The following is a 23,975-nucleotide window of genomic DNA, read 5'->3' on the forward strand; positions in this document are numbered from 1 at the left end:
TTTCTCCAACAATCAATCCTCTTGATAATGTGATAATCGTACAAAAAGAACACATTCAACGTAGTTCATAGATACAATTCTAAGAATATAATACCTCCTGGCCGGCGCTGTGGCTCAATAGGCTAATCCTCCACCTGCGGCGCCAGCACACCGGGTTCTAGTCCCGGCTGGGGTGCTGGATTCTGTCCCGGTCGCTCCTCTTCCAGGCCAGCTCTCTGCTGTGGCCCGGGAGTGCATTGGAGGATGGCACAAGTCCTTGGGCCCTGCACCTACATGGGAGACCAGGAGAAGTACCTGGCTCCTGGCTTCGGATCAGCGCGGTGTGCCTGTCGCAGCGTGAAGGCCACAGCAGCCATTGGGGGGTGAACCAATGGAAAAGGAAGACCTTTCTCTCTGTCTCTCTCTCTCACTGTACACTCTGCCTGTCAAAAAAAAAAAAAAGAATATAATACCTCCCTTCCTTCCTCCCTTCTGCTTTCCTTCTTTCCTTCTAATTTTTTGTGTTAACGAACTTTTAATTTCCATTATAACTATGCATAATACTACACAAAATAAAGAGTTTTACAAGTGAAAAATAAAAGGACTATAATTCAGCACAAGTATAAGCAAAACCTAAACTAGGAATCAAATTAAAAGCTCTCAATTTTATTCAGACACAGTAAAATTTGAAATAATCACAGATGATGAAAACTATTGTAGAATATCATTCTTAACAATTTGACAAAGATATAAAACAAAATTTGGTAACACTATTTAAAGCAAAACTATTATACCCAGGCATTTATTTCTCTTGTTTTTCATTTTTTTAAGTTTAGTTCCCATATCAAACTCCAGTTGCAACCATTTTCACGCAAATGACAGAATTTCAATCTTTTAACAGCTTAACACTATCCTATTGTGTATGTGCAGATATGTACATGTGTCTATATATGTATATGCACACACACATACACAGATATACATAGATACCACATTCTCTTATCCATGTATCCACATGCTGATGGACATCTTGGTTGATTCTGTATTTTGGCTATTGTGAACAATGCTGCTATAAATATGGAGGTATAGGTTTCACTTTGCTGCAATGTGTTCACATCTTTTGGATATATACCAAGTAGCAGGATTGCAGGATCATATGAAAAGTCTAAGTCTAGTTTTAAAGAAATCTCCATACTATCTTCCACAGTGGCTGCATTAATTAACATTCCCATGAACAATGTATAAGTGTTCCTCTTTCTCCACATCCAGGCCAGCATTTGTTACTCTGTGCATTTTGGAAAATAGCCATTTTCACAGGGTTGGGGGGATTATCTCATTGGGGGCCAAACCATAAAATTACAAAGGTGAACTACATATGATAAATTCAAAGCCAACATAATAATGAATGGGGAAATGCTCGAATTATTTCTCCTCAGATCTGGGACAAAGCAAAGAGGTCCAATTTCACTACTGTTATTCAACATAGGATCAGAAGTATTAGAGTATTTGGGGAAGAGAAAGAAATAAATGGCATCACAATTGGAAAGGAGGAAGTCAAAACATCCATGTTTGCAGATACATGATGTGGTACAACAACAACAACAACAACAACAACAAAACCTAAACACTCCAGCAAAAATCTGTTAGAATGCAAAAAACCAATTTAGGTTGCAGGGTACAAAATTAAACATACAAAAAGTAGTAGCTTGTCTATACACTGATGAGGAATTCACCAAAAGAGAAATTAACAAAGAAATCTATTCACAGCAGAAACAGAAAAAACAAATATGTAGAAATAATTTTTTTTGACAGGCAGAGTTAGACAGAGACAGAGAGAGAGAGAGAGAGAGAGAGAGAGAGAGAGAGAAAGGTCTTCCTTCCGTTGGTTCACCCTCCAAATGTCCGCTACGGCCAGAGCTATGCCGATCCAAAGCCAGGAGCCAGGTGCCTCCTCCTGGTCTCCCATGCAGGTGCAGGGCCCAAGGACTTGGTCCATCCTCCACTGCCCTCCCGGGCCACAGCAGAGAGCTGGACTGGAAGAGGAGCAACTGGGACAGAATCTGGCGCCCCAAGCGGAACTAGAACCAGGGGCACCAGTACCATAGGTGGAGGATTAGCCAAGTGAGCTGCGGTGCTGGCCTAGAAATAAATTTAACCAGAGATGAAAGATCTCTATAGTGAAAATTATAAAACACTGATGAAATAAATTATCAAGGACACAAAAAATGAAGATATTCTGTGCTCATGTTTTCGAAGAAGTAATATCAATAAAATGTCTACACTAGCTAAAGCAATGCAATTCTGATCAAAATACCACTGGCATTCTTTACAGAGTAAGAAAAAATCATAAAATTCATATAGAATCACAAAGGACTCAGAATAGCCAAAGAAATTCTGAGCAAAAAAAAAAAAAATTAACCTGGAGGCTTTACAAGGCCTGAATTCAAAGCATCCTACAAAACTATAGTAATTAAACAGCACAGCACTGATGTAACCTGGTAAATAGATCAATGGAATAGAGTAAAGGGCCCAGTAATTAATCCACATAGAAATAGTCAACTGATTTTTGACAAAGGTGTCCAGACCATGTAATGGAAAAATGATGACCTCCTCAATAAATAAGTGGTGCTCCCAGTGGAAAGAATGGGCCATCAAAGAAGGAGGTACCTTCCTCTGAAGGGAGAGAACTTCCACTTTGACTGTGACCTTGTCTAAATAAGATCAGAGTCAGCGAACTCAAAAGGCTTCCATAGCCTTGGCAACTCATGACAAGAGCCTAGGGGGATTACTGACGCCATAAACAAGAGTGTCAATTGTTAAGTCAATAACAGGAGTCACTGTGTACTTACTCTCCATGTAGGATCTCTGTCCTTAATGTGTTGTACAATGTGAATTAATGCTATAACTAATACTCAAACAGTACTTTATACTTTGTGTTTCTGTGTGGGTGCAAACTGTTGAAATCTTTACTTAACATATACTAAATTGATCTTCTATATATAAAGTTAATTGAAAATGAATCTTGATGTGAATGGAATGGGAGAGGGAGTGGGAGATGGGAGGGCTGGGGATGGAAGGGAAGTTTTTTTTTGGGGGAAGCCGCTACAATAAAAAAATGGTGCTCATAAAGCTGTTTATACTTCCACTGATAGAGACAGAGATAGAGATAGAGAGATAGAGATGAATGAAATTAGATCCCTACCTCTCATCAAATATCAAAAAACCCTAAACAACTCAAGATAGATCAATGACCTAAATTTAAGACCTAAGACTTGGAAGAAAATGCAGGGGAAACACTTCAAGACACTGGTGTAGGTGATGACTTCTCGGGTAAGACATCCAAAGCACAGGCAACAAAAACAAATCTAGACAAAGGGGATCTTATCAAACTCAGGAGATTTTGCCCAGCAAAGGAATCAAACAGTAGAGTGAAGAGACAGCCAACAGAGTGGGAAAAATATTTATAAGCTACTTATCAGAAAAAGGATTAGTATCCGGAATATATCAGCAATTCAAAAACAACAACAACAAAAAACCAACAGGTCCAGTTAAAAAATGGGCAAAGGAGTTCAATACAGTTCTCAAAAAGAAAAAATACAAATGGCAAACAAATTTGTGAAAAATGCTCAATGTCACTAGTCATAGGGAAATGCAAATCAAAACCTCAATGGGAAACACAAATCTTGTGTTACACAATATAGTTTTCATTCTAGTATACACATAAAGTAGCTTCAGAATTACTATTCCATAGCCCTATGAGAAGCACGTTTACTGATTAGTACAGGTGTTGTATGCCAATTGTTTTGTATTCAACCTTATATTCTCCAGTCAAAATACTGTTTTCCAAAATTTCTTCTTCTCAGTGCACTTGTGGTATTCATCTCTATGCAGTTAGGTTCAGTTGTTAGTATTTGCATAATATTTTGGGTCATGCCAAATTCTGGCTTTGAAAAATTTATTGCCTATGTGGAAAGTAGTGAAACATGAATATGGTGATAAAAGCCAGCACTATGCAAAACACAAATAAGAAAAATGCTGCTACTTCCTCATCTTTGTTATCCCATTCTTTTATTTTATTTTATTTTTTTGACAGGCAGAGTGGACAGTGAGAGAGAGAGAGAGAAAGGTCTTCCTTTTTCCGTTGGTTCACCCTCCAATGGTTGCCGCGGCCGGCGCACTGTGGCCGGCGCACTGCACTGATCCGAAGGCAGGAGCCGGGTGCTTCTCCTGGTCTCCCTTGGGGTGCAGGGCCCAAGCACTTGGGCCATCCTCCACTGCACTCCTGGGCCACAGCAGAGAGCTGGCCTGGAAGAGGGGCAACCGGGACAGAATCCGGGCCCCGACCAGGACTAGAACCCGGTGTGCCAGCGCCACAGGTGGAGGATTAGCCTGTTGAGCTGCAGTGCCAGCCATTATCCCATTCTCAATCCCCTTAAATTTCTTACAATGCAGTTCTATAAGTTCCTCCTTGAATGATTTCACTTATGTTTTAATCTCTTTGTTTTCTTCAGAACATTAAAACACAGATGAGTGAAATAATGAGCAACGTGCACCGAATAATGGCTCGCTACAATCTCGACTTTGACTTGTCCTCTGGACATCGCATCTCCCTTACAAAACACATGAAAAAACAGAGATCCCTCTTTCTTGAGAGAATGGATACTTATGCTAAGAACGTTGATAACATAGAAAAGACACTTGCCTACATTCTGGCCTGGTTAGAGGAATGGAGTAAGTTTCTAGAAGTGTTTCAGAGAAAAATCACAAAGTCAGCAACCCTATAAATCAACTGTGAAGAATTAGTCAGATTAAAGAAGAAAACACTAAGGAGGTTTTTCAAAGTGACTGTCCTATTTTCTAGTAAGAAGAAAATATAGACTTGTTCACTGAAAGAGGAGGGGAGGGACAGACAGATAGATAGATATAGATATATAGGTAGATAGACAGATAGACGGCTAGATAGATGTTTCATTCACTAGTTCATTCTCCAAATGGCCACAATGGCCCAGGATATTCCAGGCCGTGGCTAAGAGCCTGAAATCCCATCCCATCTCACATACCGGTGGTATGTGAGTTTCTGGTGGTATGGGCCCAAGTGCTTTGTCCATATCGTGCTGCATTTCAAGGCACATTCACAAGAAGAGAGACTGGAAGCAGATCAGCTGAGGCCCAAACAGGCACTCTGATATGGGAGTATAGCATTACAATAGAATCCTGCAATCACGCCACAATGCTAGGCTCTTCACCATTTATTTAAACAATTTTATCTTCTTACATGAAATTACATGTAATGGGGATTAGAAAACAGTAGAAAACTGCCCAAACAGGTCGATTTACATTTAGACACCCAATATGAAATCATCTATTCCTATTTTAGACACCTATTTCCTTGAAGTTGAAGAACAAAACCAAACAGATACCTTTCAAAAACTTGATTCATAAGACTTACTACTCAGCTTCTTCCTCCAAGTCTTTACCTGTTTAATTGAGAAAAGCCTCAGAATAGCAGTAAATGCATGATATTCATGACTGTACTCCTGAATACAATTTATTTAGTAGTTACCTGATGTTATAAAGCTATATGGTTATGCCTATCTATTTGTAAGCACAAAATAATGTTTTTCCTCTCTTCAAGATGTTATTTTGTCTGACATAACTGCATTTGATGTTGAAGAACACTACCATTGGATAGTACAAATGGAGATGTTTCCAGAAACACTGAGAGCCATTGAGAATAATGTCAATATACTATGTAGCATCAGCACCACTTTCCTTAACGATAAGAAGACACAGAAGAAAAAAACAGGTAATTGTGTTTTGTGACTTTGCTAATGGAGTTTTCTTTTTTTTTTTTTTCTCAAAATGCAGCTTGGTGGAAGTATCATTTATAGACCATAAAACTCAACATGTTAAATGATTCTCAGTACCTTTCAAGAGCTCTGAGATCCAATCAGAGGGCTCCAACACAGGCCCATGTTCCACCCACTATTGACAGTGAGAAATTGAATTCCCCCACACTATGACTGTTATCTACTTCTCCCTTTAATTCCATCAGTCTTTGTGTATTTGGGGGCTTGGCTGTGTGCTGTATGTTTATAATCATTACAGCTTGCTGATGTATTGACTCTCACTGTCTCTAGAACCAGTGTTGTTGTGCTTATATCTGTTTTGTTAGGTAGTGTATAATCTTCAGCTCCCACATATTCAAAGTGTATCTTTTTTTCTATCACTTTACTTCTGATCTCTTTGCATCTTTGAATCCAAGGTGTGTCACCTGTAGTTGGATCTTGTGGGACTTTTGTATTTCATACATGACTGACAATCCAGGTGTTCCACATGGGCAGTAGGGACCCAGAAACTTCAGTCATTGGTTGTGGGGGGAAAGTTGCTGAGTTTCTCCTTCAGCCATTCAGTATATTTTTTGTCTATTGATTTATGGCCCTTTTGAGAGAAGCAAAGTTTCTCACAGTAAGAAAAGGTTGAAAAGGCAGACAGGAGCCCAAATGAGAAAACTGAATGCATCAAGCATACCCAAACTCAGGGAAAAGTTGGATTTTCATTCTAGCTATTTCCAAAGTTGCAAGTGAAAGTGAGTTAATGATGTCACAACTGAGATAATCTCCTTAACTCTGGAAGCAATTCTGGGTGATTGTTAGAAAACATGATGCGAAAACCAAAATTTCTGGAGATACAGTTTTCTCTTATTCTTTTTTCAAAGCTGACTTATTTAAAGGCAGAGTGACAGAGACAGGAGACACAGAGAAAAAGAGATCTTCCATCTACTGGTTCACTTCCCAGCTGGCTGGGCCAGGGTGAAGTCAGAAGCATGGAACTCCATGTAGTTTACCCCCATGTAGGTGACAGAGGCTAGGAACTCAGGCCATCTCCCACTACCCTCCCAGGCATGTTAGCAGGGAGATGGATGAGATGCAGGGCATCTGGGACTCCAATGAGGGCTCCAACATGGGATGACAGGGTCATAAGTTGTGGATTAATCTGGTGTGGCACAAGGCCAGCGTCGTAGCTAAAGTTTTCTGACTAATCTTCAATGGACAGTTACCTATCCATTTGGTCTAAATTCATTAGGCTTAAACATAGAGCACAGCACAAAAGAAGCAATGCGATCTCATTGTTTTGTTTTACATTTTTTTCCTTCCAGTATCTAGAGGTGCTCTGTGGAAAACATGGAAAGAAAGACTGATAAAGCGACCTGCAACAGCCCATGCACTAAGACCAGATCAAATGATTGCTGATCAATTTACAACCAACACCAAGGTTTTGGAAATACAACGTATGTTACAAGAACTTATAGGTTCTTCAATGTTCAACAAAATGGAAAACACTGCAATCAAATATATCTCAGCAACTATATCAAATCTTTCCAAAGCTTTGAGTGCTGTAAGTGAACAAGTCAATGTTTCTAACATTGTAAGTGACAGCATGTTTTTCGAAAAGCATGAAACAGAAAAAGAGCTCTCCAGAAGGATGATCTGTGACCTCAGTGAGCAAAACGAGTTGCTTCAACGAAAACTGCAAGAGAAAGAAGAAAAGTATGAACAGCTAATTCAAACCACAGGTTTTGCAGGCCAGCAAGAATATACATCAGTGCCCACATCCAGGACCAATATCAAGGCTGGGGACATAACAGACAGTATGGACAATATTTTAGCCAAGGAATTGGAAAATACTTTATATAAGTCTCAAACAAAAAAGACCAAATCTTCTGAGATAAAGTGGGACTCTGATCTTTTACTTAAAGTCCCAGCTGTACTGACCCCAGACTTACCCAGACAACAATACCGTCTACCTGAAGACCATCAGCAAATGGGTCCTGGGCCTTTGGAAGATACTGCTGAGTTGAAAATACAGGGGTCAATGAAACAGCAAGAGGTGGTCCTGGAGAAGAAAGAGGAGAAGCTGAGCCAGGGCCTGAAGACAGAGAGACAGCTGGAGCTGAACACAAACACTGCTCCCCCCTTCACCAAGTCCTCACAACCTGGAGCCCCTCCCGTTTACCCACAGCCCCACCCTAAGTACAAAAGTCTTACTCCTCTGAAAACCCAGGCCCTGATGACCACTCTGACACCTCAGCAGGCCCAGGCCTTGATGACCACTCTGACCCCCCAGCAGGCACAAGCCCTGGGTACCACTCTGACCCCACAGCAGGCACAGGCCCTGGGTACCACTCTGACCCCACAGCAGGCACAGGCCCTGGGTACCACTCTGACCCCTCAGCAGGCACAGGCCCTGGGTACCACTCTGACCCCACAGCAGGCACAGGCCCTGGGTACCACTCTGACCCCACAGCAGGCACAGGCCCTGGGGAAAACACTAACCCCCCAGCAGGCCCAAGCCCTGGGGACCACACTGACCACCCAGCAGGCAGAGGTGCTGGGGAAAACTCTGACCCCCAAGCAGGCACTGGCCCTTGGGACCACTTTGACCACCCAACAGGCCCAGGCCTTTGGACAAACTCTGACCCCCCAGCAGGCCCAGGCCCTGGGGACCACTCTGACCACCCAAAAAGCCAAGGCTATAAGGATTCTAACCCCTCAGTTGGCCCAGGCTGTGGGGACTATGACTCCTCAGCAGGCCCAGGCCCAGGGGACCATTTTGAACCCCCAGCAGACAGAGGCACTGGGTACTACTCTGATCCCCCAGCAGGCACAGGCCCTGGGGAAAACTCTGATCACCCAACAGGCCCAGGCCATTGGACAAACTCTGACCCCCCAGCAGGACCAGGCCCTGGGGGCCACTCTTACCCCTCAGAAAGCCCTGGCCCTGGGGACCACTCTTACCCATCATAAGGCCCAGGCCATGGGGACCACTCTGAGCCCCCAGCAGGAACAGGATCTGGGGACCACTGTGACTCCCCAGCAGCTTCCTCTCACTCTGGAACCTGATGTGACCCCAAAAGTCCCTGCTGCCCCTCAGAGCACCCAGACAGTAAAGGCAGCTGGCACCTCTGAACAGATCCAGGCAATGCAAATCCCACTAAGCCTGGAGCAGGATCAGATGTTTGGGAGGCGCAGCACTCAAGAACCAGCTGAACTCACCTGGGCAATTGGGGCTACCCCCACTCCTGAGTCGGTTCAGGCAATGGAGTTCCCACTTGCTTTTATCCAGGCCCAGGTGTTAGAGGTCTGTCCCACCCCTGGGCAGTTCTCAGTATCTGGGACCCTTCCTATTCCAGGGCAGCCCCTAGAGCTGGAGGCTGTGAGGTCTAAGCAGGACTTTCCTCAAATTGCCTGGCCACCTCCAGCAATGAAGGCCCCGCTCACTCCCAGGTGGCCTATTAAATCTAGAACAACATCCACCTCTACAAAGAGCCCAGGTCTCCACGGTCCTTTCTCTCCTGGCCAGTCCTTGGCTCCTGGGCCATCTTCCTTCCCTGGAGAGTTCTTGGAGTCTGGACCCTCCTCTGCACAGCCTCCGGCACACCAGCCTCCTGTCTCCACTGGGCAGCCCCCCGCCCTCCAGGCCCCTTCTGCCCTTGCGCAACATCTGGTACCACCGACCCTTCCTGGAGAAACTTCTCAATCACGGATCACTCCCAGCTCTGTGCATCCCTCCACATCACGGACCCCCTCAGCTGCTGGAAAGCCCCAGAATAGTATACCCTCTTCTGGGAGGCAGAAAGGACTGGTAAGAATTGCTTCTCAGAAATTGGTCCAACCCAGTCCTCCAGGTAGGAAGAGAGATCTCACTCCATTCATTGCCAGCAAGCCTTCTGCAGAAACCCAAACACCTCAGGATTCTTCACCCATGGAGCTTCAATCCCATCTCGCCAGCGACAGCATACCAACATCAGGCATCACTTACACCGATGAGGGGACCCTGCACCCTCTGCAGAAGCCTAAGGCATCACTGCCTTCTCATGCTCCTCAACTGACACCAGCATCACAGATCAGTTACATTGTTGAGGGGAATCTGCACACACTGCAGAAGCACAGAACATCTCAGAAACCTCTGTCTCAATGGGACTTGATAACACAGTATGCCTCTCTAGATAAATCATGGAGCTTGATGTCAGTTTCAGACATCAACAAAGACAAAATGTTGGTGCTCCCTTCGTCTCCCGAAGAGCTTGAAGGGAGGATGTATTTTGTTGATGTTGAAGCTCAGAGGAAGAACCTGATGCTATTAAATCGGGCCTCAAAAATTAATGGAGTCCCTTCCCAGCTCCACACAACAGCTAGGAATCTCATCATCGAGACCCTTCACACAGACCAGGTTCGGCTAGGATACCTGTTCCACAAGTACATTGCCTACAGGCTGATCCAGTGCTCCAGGTAGATAATTCTCCAATGATCTAGCTGATCTATGCCCAGCTTTTTCCTGAACAGTCCTGATATCAAATATCCTCCCTCCTTGCCCTAGAAGTATATTCATGTTTGTCATATTACATATTGTGAAAGAACCTTTTATTGAAGATATGTAGGATGGAAGCCTGTTTAAGACAGCAAAAGGAGACATTTTTAAGTGAATAAGAAATGGCAAATAACAAGATCCATTTCATTCTTTCATATCTCAAGCAGAGATGCTAAGGCATGTTTTGTGAATCATGTTGATCTCCAAAAGATCAACTTCTAAAGGTCAGAGATGCCTGCTGGTCACTCTGAGTTTCATCTTCAGTCACCAGAAGATGTAGAATTTTTATTTCTCTTCTAAAAATAATGTTTAATTACATTCACTTTTAAAATTCATTTGTGAGACAGAGGGGGGGGAAGGGAGAGAGAGAATACTTCCATCTCCTGGTTCACTCCCCACATGCCCTCATGGGGCAGAAGTGGATCAGGACCAAAGCTCAGAGCCAAGAATAAAATCCTAGTCTCCTCAAATTGGCAGAGACCCAACTTGCATCATCGCTGCTGCCTCCTACAATCTGCATTAACAGGAACCTGAAATCAGGAAGCAGAGTAGGTATCAAACCCTGACACTTTGGTATGGAAATGGTCATCCTAGCCACTAGCTTAATGGGTGACTTACTGGCTAGACCAAATCAACTACCCCAGTTGATGTATGATCTTTAAAAATGGAGATGGACACTGATGTATGGCCTATCAGGTAAGATACCTGGTAGCATACTCAAGTTCCACATTAGAGTAATTGTGTCTAATCTCTGGATCCGGCTCCAAATCCTGATTCCAGATTCCTACTAATGCAGATCCTGGGAGGCAGAGGTGATGGCCAAGTGACTGGGTTCCTGTCAACCACATGGGAGCCCTGGTTGAGTTCTCAGCTCCCAGTTTAGCACAACCACCACCCCCTCAGTGTGGCAGATATCTGAGGAAGTAACCAGCAAATGGGAGTTCCTGCTCTGTCTTCCTTTTTCTGCTTCGAAATAAGTATTTTTAAAAGGAGAAGTTAATTTTTTTTTAACAAATTGTTCATTTTACCTACTTGAAAGCAGGGAGACAGAGAGAATCTCCCACCCACCCAATGATTTACTCCCCCAAATACCTTCAAAAGTTGGGCTGGGCCAAGCTGGAGCCAGGAGCCAGGAACTTAATGCACATTTCCCATGTGGGTGGTAGGAACCCAACTACTTGAGCCATCACCTCTGCCTCCTAGGGTGTGCATCAGCAGGAAGATGCACTGCATGGAGGAAGCAGGCATGGAACCCAAGAACTCCAGCACATGATGGCGAGCTTCCCAAGTGTCACCTGAACCACTGTGTCAAATGTCCACCCCAATGAACAAACAGATGTTTAAAAAGACTAGCATGGGGTATTACACTTTTTGTTCATTGCCAATACAACAGATGAAATGTGGAATCTCATTGTTTTAGTTTGTATTGCTTTGCTGTGGCTGTGGCTAAGTATCTTTCATAGACATCAGAGCCATCTGCATTTCATTTCCTGTGAATATCCTATTCAAATACTTTGCCCATTTTTTAATAGTTACCAAGTTTTTATGAAATGGATTCATGTGCCCTATTCAAATATTTGGAAAAGTAGCCCCTAGCTTAATTCCACCCACTTGTGTTTAACTCCACTTTTGGTAATTTTGGGTTTGTAGAAAATTCTTATTTTTATTTGCTGGTTTGATTTATTAAGTTAGGCTTTATGCACTCTGAGATTACTACATGTTTTCCTGGATTTCTTTGGGTGCCTTTAAGATTGGTTATTAGCTTGACTGCTTGTCTTATAGTTAAGTCTGACCCTTAATTTTCTACAGTAGTAGATGGACTTTGCTGGGGTGTTTTTCACATGGCTACTCAATTGCCCCTTAGCATTTTAAAATTATTTATTCATTTGAAAGCCACAGCGATGGAGAAAGAGATCTTCTGTCTGATGATTCACTTACCATATGGCCATATCTGACAGGTCTGGGCCAGCCTCTAGCCAGGAGCCAGGAACTCCACCCAGGTCTCCCACATGGGTGATAAGGGCCAAAGTACTTGAGTCATTTTCTACTGCTATACCTGGTTCATTAGCAGGGACCTGAATCAGAAGGCCAGTAGCTGAAATTTAAGCCTGCATTCTGATGTGGGGTGTGAGCATCACATGGCCACTCAACCCACTCTGCCACAAAACTTGCTCCCCATGTTTTTTTTTTTTCTAGGAAAATTGCACATTCAAGGGGTTTAAAAATACCCTTTACATTTACATTCTCCTTTTTGAAAACTTGTAAAGTACTTTTTGTTTTCTTAAGTAGCACAGATGTATAACTGAACCAACCCAGTAACACAGGACTTGGGAAAAAAGAGAAAGTCACACCACTAACTAAGCATGTCCTGCTTTCCAGACAATGGTGACCTCTTCACCTTGATATGATTAACATGGCAGTGCCCCTGATGCAGTATTACTAGGTGCGCCTTCCCTGCTGCAGCTCCTTATAGACCTAGCCTGGTTCTTTTCCATTGTCACCTCTGGGAGTACCACCTGATTTCATTACTAGTTTCAACTGAATCCACTGAAGAATGGGGTAAATTTTTGCCTTCTGTCCATGAATCTCTTTCCGTGAAAGTCTTATGAGAAGACCTGGCAAGGCAGAGAGTCAGGCACACTCACCACAATGGCAGAGAAAATACAAAACATCCTTAAACTTGGTCAGTTTCTTTTTTTGTTGTTATTTGCTTGATTCCTATGTAATTCAGATTGCCAAAACATGAACTGTTAGTTCATTATAATTATGACATAATTTTAAGTTGGTTTTAGAAACTGTGGTGACAGTGGATTTCTATCCAGTATTTGTCATTGAGAAAAATGATAACTTTGAGGCTGGTGCTGTAGCATAGGGGGTAAAGCCGCCGCCTGCAGTGCCAACAACCATATGGGTGCTGGTTTGAGTCCTGGCTGCTCCACTTCCCATCCAGCTCTCTGCTAAGGCCTGGAAAAGCAGTAGAAGATGACCCAAGTCCTTGGGCCCCTGTACCCACGTGGGAGACCTGGAAGAAGCTCCTGGCTCCTGGCTTCGGATCGGTACAGCTCCGGCCATGAGGCCAATTGAGGAGTAAACCAGTGGATGGAAGACCTCTCTCTCTCTCTCTCTCTCTCTCTCTCTCTCTCTCTGTTTCTCCCCTTCTCTCTCTGTATAACTCTTTCAAATAAGAAAAAAAAAGAAAAATGATAATTTCAATTTGAAGTACTTTTTATCATAATAGAAAAATGTCACAGGGCAGAGTGTTGGTGTAGCAGCTAAGATGCTGCTTAGGTATTCCTGAATCCCATAATCACATGCCGGGGTTTGAGTTCCCACTCTGCTTCTGCTTTCAGCACTAATGTGTACCCTAGGAGGCAGCAGCTGATGGCCACAATTACTTGAGTTCCTTCTACCCATGTGCGAGATCCAGATTGCACTCCAGTCTCCTGGCTTCAGCCTAGCCCAGCCCCAGATGTTTTGGCAATTTAGGGACTGAAGCAATGGTTGTAATATATTCATATTCTCTCTCTCTCTCTCTCTCTCTCTCTCTCTCCCTCCCTCCCTCCCTCCCTCCCTTTCTCTGCATCTCTCTGCATCTCTATGCCTTTCAAATAAACAAAAATTCAAAAACAAAGAGTATCCATTTGTTCCTGTTCCACTAACTTTAAGGTGCAGAATGATGTCAAATTTTATTGAGTTGGTGAAATAACATTTTGTTGAATGTGATTTCAGCACTTGATTCTCACATGAATTAAGGAAATATTATTTTTTCTTAGATGCAATACTATTATTAATAACCATTGGTAATTAATTAGTAGTTTCCATTACTATGAGTAAAAACATCAGCACATTCCTGGCATGAATCCTATTTGTCCTTAGTGCACTCTTACTTTGTTGCTATCTTCAAGTTACTTTAGAAGGCAGAAGACAGAGAGAGAAAGATAGACAAAAAGCTCCCATTCACTGGTTCACTCCCCAAATGCCCACAATGGCCTGCCTGAACTGAAGTGAGGGTTAGGAGCCTGGAACATAATCCAGGGCTCCCATGTGGGCGGCATTACCTAATTACTTGAGCCATCAAACTTCTGCCTCCTAGGGTCTGTACTGCTGAGAAACTGAAGACAAAAGTCAGATCAAGGAATTAAACCCAGGCACAGGGATATGAGGCCCTGGGTGTCTTAACTTCTATGTTGAACATTCACTCCCAGTATAAACTTCCTGGAATGTGTTGTGGAATCTAAAATATCTATTTAGGGGCTTTTTTACTGGTATTCATGAGTAAGTTTAGCAGGTACTTTACTTTTATGGTTTACCTTTATCAAATTTTGTTACGATTCTAATTTTGCACGATTAAAAGAAGTATGGAGGTTCATATTTTTATGCTCTGGAAAAATTTAATATGAAAGTTAGCTGATCTTTGAATATTTGGTGGATTTAACCTATGATATTATAGGGACTTGGTACTATTTTGGAGTTCCTTGACATCTTTCCAGTGTTTACATAACAACTTGTTTGAAAGATTTATTGATGTTGTTGAATACCTCAGCAATAGGAACACTTACTTCAATAAAATAATTTAAAAATTGAAATATATAGATCAACATTCCAGAATATCAAATAACTTTAATTCCATCCAGATAAATTCATCTTACTAGAAAGTTCTTTAATATTTTTTTCACTTTTTTATTTTTTGACTTTTATTTATATTTATTAAATAAAAGTTTTCTATTAAAATATAATATATTATTAAAATATAATATAAGGAATGGATACTGTCTTTTAATAATTGTATTAAGTACTTGCTACATATCTTACATATCCGTTTTTTTAAAATGGAGAATTGTGCCCATTGAGGCAATTTTTAAAAAATACATGTATTCAAACATTTTAACATTGAAATGACAAGCCATGCTTTTGAATGCTAAAAAACGGTGAAGTTATTGAAAATTTAGTGGCCATATAGATTATTGAAAGTTTATTCACATAGAGACGTAGATTAATGTCTTGTTAAAAAGTAGAAACAAAAACCCTTGTTCCCGTCCCATCCCATCCCTCTCTGCATGCAAGAGATGATGTGAGAAATAAGGGAAATGAGGGAAACAAGGAATGATTTGAGGAATGAGAAAACTTAAGCTCCCTAACTAATCAATTTAATCCTTGTCATATTTTTTTCAAGAAACTATATAATTCATCGAGTGAAAGCCACCCGAAACACTGGGAAAGGTTATGAGATGCAGAAACTCTATGTCATGCTGAACAAAATTGATGACTATCAGAAAAGGGTGCTGCATGTCTGGACTGAGAAGCAGAAGCTTCTGGAAGAGAAACGGAATCAGTGCCTGGGGAAAATGACAGCCTTATTTCGCCAGGTAATCTGTTTTCTGTTCCCTGTCTGCAGTGTGTTATGACAGAAATATGAAATCACTACTTTTTTAAAGATTTATTTTATTTATTTGAAAGAGAGTTACAGAGAGAGGTAGAGACAGAGAGAGAGGCCTTCCATCCACTGTTTCACTCCCCAGATGGCCACAACGGCCAAAGATGCATTGATCTGAAGCCAGGAGCCAAGAGCTTCTTCCAGGTCTTCTATGCGGGTGCAGAGCCCAAGGACCTGGGCTATCATCTACTGCTATCCCAGGCCTTAGTAGAGAGCTGGATCAATAGAGGAGCAGCTGAGATTAGCACCGGTGCCCATATGAGATGCTGGCACTTCAGACCAGGGCTTTAACTTGCTCAGCCACAGCGCCGGCCCCAGCACTATGTTTTGAAAGTTTAACACCAACCTGCAGAGACCACAAATGCCTCTTTTCCAGGGGGATCCTAAAAAATTACCAGAAACTTGACGCTACATGGTGGGGAATGTTCTACCCATGGGCCAGACAATGTCCATGAAATCATTTGTTTGGTCCTGCCAAGGCAAGACATGCAGTTTAAGGAATTTGAAGCAGGCTAATTTTTAAGTTCACAATTTTCTATGGCCATGAATGATGGCATAAATATCCAAATGTCCCCTGGAAGAATACAAGGTCCCCCAAGGAAACCTGCCATGGTTCCAGAGGTCAGAAATGTGTGAAATCAGGGTGCTGCAGGGCTGGCTTCTTCTGGGTCCTCTGAGGGAGAACTCCATCCCATGCTTCTGTCCTAGATTGCAGTGCTACTGGAAATCCTTGGTATTCCTAAGCTTGCAGCCACTAAACTCCATCTTTGCCTCCATCTTCCAAATGACCACATCAGCATGTGTGTTCTGGATTCACTTAGGTCTCTTTGGAGGCCACATGCCATCAGACTTAGGACCCAGTGACATCTTGGTTAATCCATGATGATCTTACCTTGAGATCTCCAACTAAATTACATATGTAAAGAGCCTTCTTCCAAGTAAGGACATTTTCAGAGGTTCTGAGTGCATACAGCTTTTGAGATGATCCAACCCACCATTACACCATGACCAGTGACACTGCTAGATGGACCACAGGAATACTTGGTAGATCTCTAGAGGAGAATAGGTGAAAGTTTCAGAAATGTTCAGCTCCTTCCTGGTCATCCCACTTCTCCCTGACTCCAGAGGTGAAACCTCTTGAAGTCAATGCTCCCTAATCCTGGATGGTTACCTTTCTCCTCAATACTCTCAGGTGGCTGGGTTTACTCTCATGAGTTTACAAGAATGGAGACAACCTGCTTCATAGTACTAGGCCCAATAACCCTCTTCAAGCAGGCATACACTCACTATGGCCTAGAGCCCCTTCTAAGACAACTGTCATTTTGTTTTGGGAGTGACAGTAGCATTCCAAAAGCTGAGATGGGATTTTCCCCCCTCTTTGATTATGATTTTGAACTATCCTAGCACTAATTGAAGTTCTAAGAATAAACAACACAAGCTGGAGTTCTAGGAACATTTTATATGCAATATTATATGTCTGTTAAAAAAGACCATGCCTCGCTTTTAGATTTGGCAAATATAGCCAATTGTGCATGGAGCAAAGCAAGATGTGACATAAGCCATCTAATAGGAATCACAGGTCTAGTACATTTCAGATGAGGAGTAAGGGTCTGAGTCCAGTAATGTCAGAATCTGAACACACTGGTATGAAGGCATTAAGAAGAGACAGTAAAAAGCAAAATGGATAAGAGGGCAGATAGGAATGAATACCTTACACTGAATTGGGGTGATCATTAAGAGGACTGGCTCTGTGACCAGATTATCTGGATTCAAATCACTTTCACCACATGCCAGCTAAGAGACCTGGACATCTTAAGTTTTCATGGACTCAACATGGCCAAAACCAGGAGCCAAGAAATTGACTGTGGTCTCCCATATGGGTGGCAAGGTCTTAAGAATATGAGCCATTTTCTGCTGTCTTCCAGGAGCATTTTCAGGAAGTTGGATTGGAAGGCAAAGATGGACTCAACCTCAAGCACTCTGATATGTGATGCAGGTTTCCTGAGCAGGTTAATAAGCTGCATCACAGGGGTGGGTGCTGTGGTGTAGCGAGTAAAGTTTCCACCTGCAGTGCTGACATTCCATATGGGTTCAGGTTCAAGTCCTGGTGCTCCACTTCTGATCCTGCTCTCTGTATTAGCCTGGGAATGCAGCAGAAGATGGCCCAAGTCCTTGGTCCCTTGTATCCACTTGGGAAACCTGGAAAAATCTCCTGGTTCCTGGCTTCAGAACAGCACAGCTCTGGCTGTTGCAGCCAACTGGGGAGTGAGCCAGCGGATGGAAGACCTCTCACTCTCTAACTCTGCCTCGCCTTCTCTCTCTGTGTAACTCCAACTTTCAAATAAATAAATAAATAAATCTTTAAAAATTATAAGCTGCACCACAAGACATGCCCCAACACTAAAGTTTTCCTTAGCTCCTCAATATGTAAGACATAAATAAAAACTCCACCCCTAAGGTGGTTATCAATTCCAAATGCGCTAATATAGGAACTAGGACCCAGGTTTTGATTTGCCATAGATTCCGTCTCTGAAATTACCCATGTAGGAGGCAAGTTGGAGGAGGAGGAAGACTTGCAAATGCAGGGTAAAGAAGGGGCTGGAGTTCAGTCTAGGGCCAGTTCAGAAGACCTCCCTAAAGAGCCTGCCCCTTTCTTCTTATGACATCCTTTTTCTGATTTAACTTTTCATAGCTCCAAGAGACATATAAATTGAATCTTAGTGTACCAATTCCTTTGATCATCCATAAAAAGGAGATACCTTCCTCTAGAGAAGTTGTTCAACAGACATTCCAACAACAGACATTCCAACAGCCACCAGCAGAAGAGGATATGCAACCTGTCAAGAATATTAGGTATGTGGTGGAAAGACTGACACGTTCAGATGATGCGTAAAGACTAAAGTAATTTTTCCATCCAAGATCCTCCTCTTCCCCACCACTATGATACGGTGCAGGGGAGAGTCTAAGGGAGTATTAATCCTCTGAACCAATTTACCAAGAGGCTGATTTATTAGTTTTGAGTTCCTTTCTAAAAACAAAAAGGGGGAATGCATTCTTCCTCATTAAGAAATAAATTACATTAAGAATGTATAATAAAGAAGCTTAGAAGCATTAACTCCTGGAGGAGCTCTGGGAAGGGAGCAGAAAACACCCATGTCCACTGTACTTTATAATGCTAAGAAGATATTTTAACATGAATTTCTGGGTGAAGTCATGGAAATTCAGCCTTGTTAACTATATCAGAAAGTTCAAGTTTTCATCCACCTGTCTGTCCTAGTGGGCATAGCTGATGCTTCTCAGTGCAAGGGGAGGGCATAATAGGTACAAGGTAGTGGTAAAGCACTGAGGGGAGAGTAAGACTCAGACATTTTGATTGGCTATTGGCACAGCCCAGCCATGACTTTCACTTAATGCTTCTCTGACTCTGCAGACACCAAGATGACCAGATGGATGCCATCTGGAAAACTGATATATGCGATTCAAGCTACCCAATAACAGAGAAGACACCAACAAATATACCCTGGGATCAGTTGGGTGGATATCCAGACATTCCTAGGCTGCTCGAGTTAGATATCCAGTCTACCTTCAGGAAATCTCTTGCATCCATCAAAACAAGGTAAGGACTGGGAGCACCCTGGTAAGGAGGTCTTTCTTCATCTGGCTTTCCTTTCCCTAACCTTTCTCCTGTGGCACAAGGCAGTTGCCAAAAGTAAGAGATTGGTGTGTCACAGACATGAGGATTTCATTTTTGAAAAATATAAAACCAACCAACCAACCAACCAACCAGGCATCTCAAGAGTCAGCTTAACCCACCGTACTGCAATGCCAACTCCCAGGTTCAGGCATTTTAGATGCATATGTTAAGGGGAAGCAGAATTTCAGATATGTTCCTGTGCCACATCACAGACACATGAAGCAGACTGTCAACTGCAGTTTCAATACTGAATCAAATTAGGAAAGTCTTACCAAATAGGGTGAGATCAGGGCCACTGAGAATGACTGTCTGCCACTTCTCTTTTCACTCAGCCTTGTCTCTGTGACTCTTTGGCTTTTGGAATTTTATCATTAAAACCTTTGTTGAAAACTCACAGCTGACACATAGTATGCTACATCAAAATCCTTTACTTCCCTATGTTGGTCTCAACTGGGGCTTTGCATTATTGAAACTAAGTATATGACAATCTTAATTTTCAGATGTTTGCATTGGCTTCTACTTTATAAAGCTACTTTAGATACAAATTGGCTGGTGAATACAGAATCAGGGCAGATACTAATCATGGGATATCAATATGACTAGGACTTAAGATCACGATTTCGATTTGTCTCTGCTGCAAGGACGTACCTGACATGCAACCTGGCCCTGCATGCAGGTTGTGGACAACCCGAGACAACTACGTGACCATGTCTTGTTCTCATGCTGACCTGTCTGCCACTCCATGTCCTTTTTTTTCTCTTAAATAACTGAAATTATTTTGTTTTGCTAAAATGAAATTTCTTTTTTCAGAATATACACTAGGTATGTTTTAACAAAAGATTTTCAGGAAATACATAAAATATAAGCACGGAAAAAGAAGAAAAATTACAGGCCTTTGGCACAGTAATTAAGAAGCTGTTTGAAACTCCCCCATCCCAAATGGTGGTCACTGGGTTTGAGCTGCATCTGGAGTTCCAATTCAGACTCCTGCTAATGCACAACCTGGGAACCAGCAGGTGGTGATGGCTCAAGTAGCTGAGTCCCTGCTACCCATGTGGGAGAACAACATTGAGTTCCCAGCTCCTGACTTAAGCCTAGCCCAGTCTCAGGCTGTTGGGGGCACTGGAGTACTAAATCAATCTGTCTCTCTGTCTCTCTGATTCTCTGTCTCTCTCTCTGTCCCTCTGCCTCTCTCTCCACCTTTCCAATATATGAAAATAAATAAATGTTAAAAGCAGATTTGTTTCTAAAACATCACAATATAGTGATATTGTTGTTTTCTCTCCTTCTCCTTCTTAAAGCTTTATTTTTATAGCCAGTACTATGTCTACCATGTAGTTGACAGTATCTAGCTGACAATGAAAAACATTAATAATGCGTTTAATTATTTCACATTTTTCTTGAAAACAGTAGCTGTATATACTTATGTAGTACATATGATTGTTCAATATATGCATATATTGGGGAATGATCAAGTCAGGCTAAGTATCACATGAGTCCACAGACACATCATTTTTTTGTGGCATAGAAACTGAAAATCTACTCTTTTGGGGTAGGCAATGTGGCACAGGACCTTAAGCTTGGGATTGCCCACATCCTATCAGAAGGCTGGTTTGGGTCCTGGCTATACAACTTCAGATCCAATTTCCCAATGATGTGCCAGGGAAGGTAGTGCATGATGGACCACATGCATGAGTCCCAGTTCACTCCCTTCGGAGGCCCAGATGGAGTTCTGGGCTTCTGGCTTTGTCCTGGCCCAGCTTCAGCTATTGCAAGCATTTGGGAAGTGAATCATTGGGTAGAAGATCTATCTCTCCAGATCACTCTGCCTTTCAAATGATTGAATAAATCTCTGACAAAAAAACTCAGGCAATCTTGTGACATATTCTACAGTAACTCTGACAACTATGTTGTATAAGAGAATCCTAGGAATTACTCCTCCTGACTAAAGAAAACTTTGCATCCTTTGACAAACATGTCCCCTCTTCCTGAGAACTCCCTTGCTTCAGTCTCTTGTAATCATCAATCTGCTCTGCTGTTATGAATTCAACTCTCTGGGTTCCATGTTTAAGTGAGATCATGTACTATCTGTCTCTATGCTCTTGGCTAGTTTGACTTGGCAGAGTGTCTTCTAGATACATTCATGTTGTTGCCAATGATAGAACTTCTTTATTTTTAAAAGCTAAATAGAATGCCATTATGCATGTATACCACCTATTCTTTACCCATTCATCTGCTGGTATCCATTAGCTTGTTTTCAGATCTTGGATACTGTGAAAATGTTGCTGGAAAGTACAGACATCTCTTCAATGCACTGATTTCAGTGCTGGTTGATATCCTCCCAGAAGTGGGATTTCTGAATCCTAGGGTAATTCTACTTTTCATTTTTTGAGGAACCACCATACTAGTTTTCAAAATGACTAGACTAACTTACATTCCAGCCAACAGTGTGCAAGGGTTTCCTTTTGTCCAAACCATGACTGGTGCTTGTTATCATCTTTTTCATAGGAGTTATTCTAACAGGTGAGAGGTAATAATCTCATTATGGTTTCAATTTGCATTCTCTGATTAAAACTGTTGAGTTTTTAATTTCATGTCTCTGTTGGCCATTTGCATGTCTTCTCTTGACAAATGTCAAGTTGGGTACTTTTGTCTATTTGGATTATTTATTTTTTTGTTATTGAGTAGTTTAAGTTTCTTTCCTTTTTTTAAGCTTTTATTTAATGAATATAAATTTCCAAAGTACAGCTTATGGATTACAATGGCTTCCCCCCCCCCCATAACTTCCCTCCCTCCCACAACCCTCCCCTTTCCCTATCTCTCTTCCCTTCCATTCACATCAAGATTCATTTTCAATTCTCTTTATATACAGAAAATCAGTTTAGTATATATAAAGTAAAGATTTCAACAGTTTGCCCTCACATAGCAACACACAGTGAAAATACTGTTGGAGTACTAGTTATAGCCTTAAATCACAATGTACAGCACATTAAGGACAGAGATCCTACATGATATTTTTTTAAAAAATTGATTAATTTTCTATGTAATTTCCAATTTAACACCAAGTTTTTTTTTTCATTTTCAATTATCTTTATACAGAAGATCGATTCAGTATATACAAAGTAAAGATTTCGTCAGTTTGCACACACAGAGAAACACAAAGTGTAAAAATACTGTTTCAGTATTAGTTATAGTATTACTTCACATTGGAAAACACATTAAGGACAGATCCCACATGGGACATAAGTACACAGTGACTCTTGATGTTGGTTTAACAATTTAACACTCTTGTTTATGGCATCAGTAATCTCCCTAGGCTCTAGTCATGAGTTACTGTGGCTATGGAAGCCTTTAGGGTTCACCGACTTCGATCTTATTCTGACAGGGTCATAGTCAAAGTGGAAGTTCTCTCCTCCCTTCAGAGAAAGGTACCTCTTTCTTTGACGGCCCCGTTCTTTCCACTGGGATCTCACTCACAGAGATCTTTCATTTAGGTCTTCTTTTTTTTTTCTTTTCCATGGTGTCTTGGCTTTCCATGCCTAAACTACTCTCATAGGCTCTTCAGTCAGATCCGAATGCCTTAAGGGCTGATTCTGAGGCCAGAGTGCTATTTGGGACATCTGCCATTCTATGAGTCTGCTGTGTATCCTGCTTCCCATGTTGGATCATTTTCTCCCTTTTAGATTTATCAGTTAGTATTAGCAGACACTAGTCTTGTTTGTGTGATCCCTTTGACTCTTAGACCTATCAGAGCCATCAATTGTGAACTGAAATTGATCACTTGGACTAGTGAGATGGCATTGGTACATGCCACCTTGTTGGTTGTATTGGAATCCCCTGGCACGTTTCTAACTCCATCATTTGGGGCAAGTCCGATTGAGCATGTCCCCAATTGTACATCTCTCTCTCTTTTTCTCAATCTTTTATTTAACCGGGATCACTTTTCAGTTAAAATTTAAACACCTAAGAATAACTGTGTGTTAATTACAGAGTTCAACCACTAGTACTAGAACAAAAAAAAATACTAAAATGGAAAAATATTACATTGTACAACAACAGTCAGCACAAGAGCTGATCAAGTTACTGTTTCTCATAGTGTCTATTTCACTTTAACAGGTATCCCCTTTGGTGCTCAGTTAGTTGTCACCGATCAGGGAGAACACATGATATTTGTCTCTTTGGGACTGGCTTAATTCACTCAGCATGATGTTTTTCAGATTCCTCCATTGTGTTGTAAATGACCGGATTGCATTGTTTTTGACTGCTGTATAGTATTCTATGGAGTACATGTCCCATAATTTCTTTATCCAGTCTACTGTTGATGGGCAATTGGGTTGGTTCCATGTCTTAGCTATTGTGAATTGAGCTGCAATAAACATTAATGTGCAGACGGCTTTTTTGTTTGCTAATTTAATTTCCTTTGGGTAAATTCCCAGCACCATTTATTGAATAGACTGTCCTTACTCCAGGGATTGGTTTTGGATCCTTGATGAAATA

General features: G+C 41.8%; 1 pseudogene; it reads left to right on the top strand.

Annotated features, from left to right (window-relative positions):
- LOC133762149 (protein FAM186A-like) overlaps window positions 1–23,975 on the top strand; it is a 105,594-nt pseudogene that overhangs the window by 72,271 nt on the left and 9,348 nt on the right.

This window comes from Lepus europaeus, chromosome 6, assembly GCF_033115175.1.
Source record: "Lepus europaeus isolate LE1 chromosome 6, mLepTim1.pri, whole genome shotgun sequence".
NCBI lineage: Eukaryota > Metazoa > Chordata > Mammalia > Lagomorpha > Leporidae > Lepus > Lepus europaeus.